An 8,485-nucleotide genomic window follows, 5' to 3' on the forward strand; every position below is an offset into this window, starting at 1 on the left:
CATCATAAGTATTTGTTGGCTTTAGGCCATTTAGATTAATACTGATGTGTATTCTTTGGCCATCATAAGTATTTGTTGGCTTTAGGCCATTTACTCTTACCCTGTCGGTCGAGCACTTGAGTCCCTCTCCCTGTCGGTCGAGCACTTGAGTCCCTCTCCCTATCGCCCTACGTCCCTCTCCCTCTCCCGAGCAACAGAACAGGTCGTGAGGCCTACAACTCTTTCCATTCACACGTCGCATGAGATTCTATTTCTTATATAAGATAATCAAGAATTCGATGAAATGAATGAAATTCAATTAAATTCATCTTATTATATTATATAAGAATAAGAAAGAATAGAATCATGGAATGGTTATAGAGATGAGAGAATTCCAAGTAATGAGGTCACTTTGAACTTGAATGAATGTTGATCGAAAAAGCTTCCCCCAATAGGGCTTCGCCTTGAGTGAGTGGACTACGGTCCCTGCCTAGCCCGGGACACACGGAGCCGTAAGATCTTTCATTTCATTCAAGCTCATTTGTGAACTCAAAAAAGGCCAAATCTCTGAAGATGCTTTTTGCTTAACACATCACTTCTCCCGAGTTCACTTTTCACTTCCTTAAGATCGAGAAAAGCAACGACCCATGGGGCTTCGCCTTTCTTTTCAAGAGTGGACTACGGTCCCTGCCTAGCCTGGTATAGGCTGCCTAAGATCTGGAATTTCAGTTAACTGGTCACTCAGGAAAAGAGAAGGGTTGAACTCAGGAAAAGAGAAGTTCAAGACTTATCCTTAGCCCCCCAATAAGGAGGCTGGCTTACTAGTTCTTCATCAGCCTTTCCTTACTCCGGCTTTCATTTCTCCGGAGCTACATTGAAGTGAACAAAGAACTCCGGATAAGGGTTTTCTTCACTTTTCGTTTACTTTGAACTCAGGAAAAGAGAAGGCTTTTTTGAACCCCGAGAAAGAGGCTTTCTAGGGGGAAGTACGGTAGAGGGAAAGAGAAGAGTCCATTCACAACTCTTGCAGCGATACCTACGTTAGACGTGGACGATTTAGTATTTTGTGGGCCATGAACTCGGACCGTGGGTTCGTTCAGGGTAGATCAGTATACGTTTTGAATCTAAATAGCCATTCACGACTGTTATTAAGTAGATCTTTCTTAGTTTGAGTTTTGAATAGCCATTCACAAAATACTGCTGATGGGTCTGCTGGGTTCGATTCCCCCAGTCGTCCACTGATTCCGTCCTACCGCAGTGAAGCTTTGCTGAGAGTCTAGTCGCGGGTTCGAAAAGATTGGATACGTGATCGGGACGGGAAAGATTCCTGGGCTGACTCGTCATATCAACAAGAATAGCCCACTCCTAGGTGCGAAGCTCTAAGGCGGAGGACAGACGGCATAGCTATAGCGGAGAGGAATTCATCCCCAGGAAGCCAGAGAAGACCTGAGAAATGGTCAGTTAGCGAGGGACGAGCGATAGCGACGTGGCGACGGGTAGACGTGCAGAGCACCCAAATGTGTCACCAGTTCACAAGTCTCAATGGATTCGGTTCGGTCGGTGCGGAGTTCTTCTGATCTTCGTTCTCCGTGCCAATTACAATTAGAAGAATGAGGCGACCAACGGGAAGAAGTTCTTGCCCCACGGTTTGCAAAGATTTAGCTGTCGTAGTTGCTTCAGATGGTATGCAGAGATCACGCTCAGCTGTCGCTTCGCTTACTCTGCCGCTTATGCGCTCAACTGTTGCGTTGCCGGTACAATCCCTTTCTTTCTTTGCAATCCTGGCTATGCTTTGCAAATGGGACAAAAAACATGAACTGGTGAGCCCACTCCACGGTACTCAAGGACTCATAAATGGTAGGCCGTGAAGTTCAAGTAGCCGACCTTGGCCTATGAGCTCGTTCAACTCAGCGACCAGCTCTTGAGGGACCGCAAGAACCGACCATTAGACGCAGCCGAGCTCCTTTCTAATATATAATGTGACGCATGTAGCTGTAGCTTCGGAAGAGCAAGAGAGCCTATAATTCGCACTCACTCGCATCATCAGTTCTAATTCTCGCTTCAAAAGTTCTGATTTTGTTTTCTTTGAATCAAATCGAGCCAGTCAACTAATCGAAGAAGCTTTGGAAGGACCCGTCGGTGAAAAATAGGTTACACCTTACAGCCAACTAATCGAAGAAGCTTTCACTCATCCATAGCAGCCACTGCCTTGCTTCCTTGACCGTCTTCCAAAGCTTGAATTCTCGGCATCAATGCAATAACTCCTGCCCGGCTTGGCACACTCAACCGCTAATCCAAAGGAGGAACTCGGAACTCGCAGGGCATGCTTGAAATTGACTGCTAACGGGCTAACAGGCTCCTGCCTTGATTGAGTTTGATCGATAAAGGACAAAAGCTCCCAAGAAGAATCAACTCAGAGTAGGACTCAAAGGAAGATCTCTTCCCGGGCTTCTTCTCCCTTCTATGATGAACTTTCTTCACTTCAGCTTGCTAGCGCTTGGCTTACCTGCCTTGACTATCAGAGAGATGAATTGCTATCCATCAGAGAGAGAGAAAGGAAGTAGTACCAGAGGATTGATTCTAGTGAAACTTTTCATCATCCATAGATAGCTCACAGGCCTCCTACCTACGAGACTGGGCCGACTGCTTAGAAGCAAAGAAAAAAGGGAGATGAATCCCGATTGCCTTTGATTCTCATTGGAATGAGACCCCCTCTTTTTTTTCAATCGTAGACTCTGACAATTTCCTACTGAGATAGGAAAGGAAGCACTTTTTGGCGACTTAAGCCAACTAGACTTCTTGCTTCGTCTTCTCAGTGCTCTTTCTCTCGGTATGCTTCACAAAATCCCTTGCTTTCCAGTCTATTCCGTAGTCATTTTGTCCGTCCCGTAGAGGTAGTGAATGTTGTTGCGGCTGCAGGTGGCTCACCCTTCCCATACTCTTTTAAGAAGTCAATCCTTCAGTCAGATCTGCGACTCGGAGTAAGGGCATCCGCTCGAGGTTCTGAGGTTGCAGGCCTAGGCACCATACCCATTGCCCCATTCTTCTTTCTTTTTATAAACCTTTTTCTATGTATTGCTACGAGTCGTGTAATGGGCATTTTCTTCTTCTTTGACTTCTTCTAAACCATTCAGTCTTGGTACCCCTTTAAGTCAGTCTTATATTGAGTGAATGTGTATGAGGGCTCATTGCCGTCTGTCTTAGTAAGCCGTATGCTTCTTTCTTGCTTCCGTGAGCGAGTGCTTTTTTTCTCATTATAAGCCGTCGAAGTCTTACAATCGGTGACTACCTTACTTCTCTCTCCGGCTATTCCGTAGTCAAAGTAGTCAAGATTCTATGTCCGTTCACGTTCATCCATGAGAAACCTGAAATGTAAGCTCTTTATTAACTCTCGGATTCAATTAGCTTGGCGAATTGCTTTCATTTAGCCTGGGTCTCAGATCGAGCCCGGGTCTAGCACTACATATTCTTGCTGCTTGGCCCAATGCCTTAGAGTCATTCCGCTATCATTTGAAATGGTCTATGTCAGAGAAGGTGAAATATCCTATGAGATTTCTTAGTCAAGTCTTTCTAATTTCTGCATTTCTTTATGAGGGAAACTTCCCTATAGCCCTCTCATCTAAGGACTCAAACTTAGGAATATCTCGTCTATCCAGCTGCCGAATCCGATAAGCCTTAAAATGGTCAAAGGTCTTATCATAATCGTGGAAGCCTTTGCCCTTGCTTTAGTGAATTTCCCTCCTTACCCGAAGGGAGTTCTGTTCCTGGCCTCGGCTTAAGTGTTTAAGTGAAAGCGCGGTTACGGGTTTCCCTTTGTATCAGCATTGGCGATTGATTCTTCATCTTCTTCCTTCGCTCATCTCCCGTTGGTCGAGTGGCTTTCGCTCCTGTCACTACGCCACCTCAGCAGCTGGGACTGGAACTGCGTCCGCATCTGGCACTCCCCAACCTTTTCTATCTATCTTTAGAAGTAGGGTAGGGCGAGTGTCTAAAGACCGGGTTCTCTCTCTGAATCAGGTTACTGGGCTCTGAAAGCCGGTCGACCCCCTTTCAAAAACACTCCAGATCGCCTTCATTCTAAGGAAGAAAAGAACATCGTCAAGCGGCCAACTGGTCACTTCAGAATGGTTCGTAAGGCATTCCGAAGACGGATTCAGGTGAAACAGAATTCTATTAGTGAGCAGGTGCAAGTTGATGGACAGAGAGAGAGGTCGACTCATATGCCTGCTCGTAGCGGAACTCTGTCTTTGGAAAATCCCTTTCACGCATTACCAACGTCACTCTCTTTATCAGTCGAGCCCTCCCAGATCCTTGTCGGTGGTCGTCCCTGACGCAAGAGGTCGTGAATGGAAGGAAAATTACAAACCACTGCCAAACGGTGAGGATTCTTTAAACGTTCCTATCGCGTATTAAAATAAGTACCTATCCCTCTTCCGGCCAGCTCTAGCTTCTGAAAATTACAAAACAAGAAAGAAGGACGCTAGGCGCTCTCTTCAAAACTCAAGAGAAAGAAGAGTGGGAATGTGGGTTTCTTTAACTTGAGTTGTTGTCTCTTATATGCTACTTATTCAAAACGGAGAAAGATCTTCAACCCTCTTAATAACCCTCTCCAGAGCTCTACAGGGCAAGGAAAGAGGAAAAGCTTATACTAACTCGGGATATGAAAGACCCAGGAACTCCGGATATGAAGCTGCAGTTCATGAGAGTTGTCAGGATAATGGCAAGTACGGGATTAATGTATATAAGTAGCTTTTCCCCGTGAAAGCTGGTATAACAATTTGTACTCTTAATGTTCGCGAGATCATTAAAGATACAACTTTCTTTTTAGTACAGTACTCGTTCTCCAACCTGCCGGGAATGGTAATTTGCCCGTAGCTAGCTCTTAAGCGGGATAGGAATCAGACTTAAAGGAGACGATTCATTCTTCTAAACAGGATTGTGAACATCACTCGCTTGCTTCGGAAAGTCAAAATCTCTCACTTCCCTTTTCTAAGGAAAGGCCGGGGAGTTGACTCACATAAGCAGCTTCTCCACCAGAAAGCACGATCCAAGCGAGAAAGGAAGCTCGGTTTAAAGTGCTTAGGAGGTCATCGGTAGCCTACTACGATCCCTTTCTTACTGATAGACGGTGAACCAGAGCGAATAAATTGAGATCTTTTCCTCTACATTCCCCAGAAAAGGAGTTAGAGCTCAAAGAAAGATAGTGAGGAGTGATTGCTTTCCTTATAGTATGTATCTTGTCCCGACCGAGTTCTTTAAAGAGTGTCCTTGATTGGCTGCGAGTGTATAAGCTCTTCTTCTCTCGCACCTATCATGATTGGGAAAGTGTTCAGTCTGTCCTCCCAGTAGGAGTCTTCGTTCCCTATCTTTCTTTTCTGTCTCTGTCTATTCTTTTCTGTCCCTGTCTATCTTCTGATCGAATATGTTTAGACCTAATCTTTGAGTTTAGACCTGATCGAATACTATGCCTAGTCGAGGAGAGGCCGGAGGGGCACGGATAGGAAGGGGGCCGGTTCAGAAAGATGGATATGAAGGATGGGCCCAATCAAGGGAAAGAATCTCCCCAAGCCTAAGAATCAGAGGATCACATTCTCATAGCGAGGAGCGACTGAAGAGGAAGGACCGGGGAAAAGAGAGACATTCAACCCCCGGAACCCCACACCCCGCCTATTCGTTCTGTGCTTTCCTACTCGGGTTGGCCTTGTGGATATGCTTCGCCTCTTCGTCCTTGGTTGGCCTTGATAAAGCACCTTACCTTGACATTCCCTGAAGTAGGCATGGAATCGTAGCTGGTCTGTCAGACGATGAGACCTGTAGCCGAGACTTTACCGATATGACTCGTAGGTCTTTGACCGGACACTCCCTCGCTTCACACTGAATCTTTATCTATCTATATGGTCGGAAGAACTCGACATCAACGGATTGGATGACCTGCCTGACGTGACGCTTTATTTTATTATAACACCACTTCTTTCTGACCTCCCGAACAAAGGTAGAGTGAATGAGACTAGGTATTCATAGTACCAACTATCTCGAATAGCAACTGCCTAGGCGGGGTACAGAGATTCATTCTAGTCTGCGCCGGGCATCATAGATAGCTATCTCTCCCTCTCTTATCCCATTCGCACATATCTACTTTCTTTATATATGATATGAGTACTCTAAGCGAAGTAGAATTCGATCTGAGGACCGAGCGACGGATAGAGTTCAACAAGCCCTACGAATGCGAAGTCGAAGAACGAAAGCATTCGAGTAGATGTCGAGGAATCCCTCACCGGCATATGCACTCCCATTCACTGCCTAGGGAGCACGAACCAGAGATCCCTCACCTCCGGACGGACTCATCCGCCTACTCAGATAAGTGGTCGAAGATCAGGCTAGCTCGGAAGTCAATCAAGTAGAGCCCAGCTTACTCGATGAAAGATTAGCCGGAGATTATACTGAAGCGATTAGGACTAGGCGCGAAGTCGAGCGAGACTGGAGAGTGTAGAATGCCTAGCCGCTGCCGACTGTCTTAGCTAGAAATGAGGGGGCTTAGCCAAGTATATGTGCTATTGATCTTATCTAGCAGGAAGAGCTTCTACTATGAGAGCAAGCAGGGCTTCTTTCTATGTCCAGACCGGAAGTGGAAAGAGCGGTTCTTCTTTATGTTCATTGTCTTGTCGGGGCCAAACCGGAAGTGTGGAATGGAAATATGGAATAATCTCGAGCTCGGGCCCCTGCACTACCTAATTTGCTTGCCACTCGTGAGCGCATGAATAGCAGCATGAATCCTTGCACTCGAGAGCAAGGATTCACGGACACCAGCTCTTGAGCAAGTCACCTATATATATTCTCTTAAGTAAGCGCATTCATAGCATTCCAACAGGTGCCCTGGCTCCTCTCATCTCTCATTCTAAGAAGAACTCTTCGTGCGCGGACACCTAACATCCATGACCGGAGATAGAAGTCTTCTCTACGGTTCCAGACCAGACCTGCATGAGAGATTAGGAACCATTGTCCTTGGGATGAGTGACTCGACCAGTGCTTGCTATGTCTATCAAAGGCTGCCCAGGCGTGAGCCTTTCCTCTATTTCAATTAGTTCTCTCTTTCTTTACCGAGAAAGGTGCAACTCCTCGACTTCGCTAGGAGTCATTCGTCATCACAATGCCTGATCATTGGGTCAAAATAGTCATAGTATGTATGAGTCATCGGTCTCTCCCCACTATGGAGTCTGCTCCTTCTTCGCTCGTCGTTATCACGAGTAGGTTGCTCCGCGCACGCCTAATAGTCGTTTCACTTCGTAATTTCTGCTCGGAGTCACGGAAGAGAGTTCCTTCCTTTGACTACTTATATTATAGTCTGCCTTTGGCCGGGCATAAGCCGCAAAACTGAATTCGCTCCGCCTATCCACCACCATTTCCCGGTGACGAGTTTCTTATCCTAGTCTTCCCGGCCTTTCCCCAGGCTATTAGTGGGATTCTTATGAGATTAGGCGGGGACGGGATTCTTTCCAGTCAGTCGTCGATGGCTTAATGCGATCCGGAATAGGACGTCTGTGTGGCCTTGAGCTCATGCATGTGTCTTGAAGCTGGGATCTCTGGGGGGAAACTCCGACCAGTCTCTTCCAAGCGGAGGGGGACGGCATACTCACACGACCAAGGGCAGGCATCCGAGACGGTGAATAGGCCGGAGCCAGGGAGCACAGGAGGAGCGAAGTCTCACTCCCATCCCAGCCAGCTATATGGTAGAGCTAGCCCGTCCTTTCGTTCTCTTCGCCATGTCATCCCGGCATAGTCACGAGTGCCATCCCGATACCGGAATGCCCATCGGTCGGTGTGAGACCATGCAGTCAACTATTAGGCAATGCACTCATTCATCAATTTACGACGTCGGCTTCACTTCCAGTAGAGACTGCCGCATGTAGCTATCGCTTCATTTGTCGGCTCATGTCTCCGACTTGACCGCATCTATGATCTTTCTCCCACTTCACCAACTGTTGAGAAGAGGCGCCTCTCAAGAGGGCCGTTCTTCATTGGCAGATGGCATAGTGGCTATCGCTCGCTCCTTATGAGGTGGCGACAGAGCTTCGACTTCCCCTCTCCTCCTCTTGCTTAGCTTCATGCCTCCCAACCAAGTAGTAGTCCTCCCACCTACCTCTTCATAGTCGCAAACGCGGGCTCACTCATCAGTCTCAAGCCCTTCGCTCGTCATTGCATTCTATAGTCATTACCATTCGCTCGTCGTTTCACTCGACTTCGCTTCTCGTTCGGGGGCCAAATGATTGGAGTCCGCTCTTGAGGGATATTGACTGAAATTGTGCCTGTGCCTCTTGCTTCAGCCTCACTTAGTTCTGAATTAGTGGCCAGCTATGAATGGGAGCTCGGGCGTCTGACTGCGGTTCTCGGACGAGGGATATTGACACTGAAATGGTGCCTTTACGGAGAGAGGGGCGAGCTGCTCATTCATTATAAGTATTGGAGATTAGGCCCCCCGGTGAGAGTCTCAGATGGGCATGCTTATAGG

This window comes from Zingiber officinale, unplaced genomic scaffold (genome assembly GCF_018446385.1).
Source record: "Zingiber officinale cultivar Zhangliang unplaced genomic scaffold, Zo_v1.1 ctg70, whole genome shotgun sequence".
Lineage (NCBI taxonomy): Eukaryota > Viridiplantae > Streptophyta > Magnoliopsida > Zingiberales > Zingiberaceae > Zingiber > Zingiber officinale.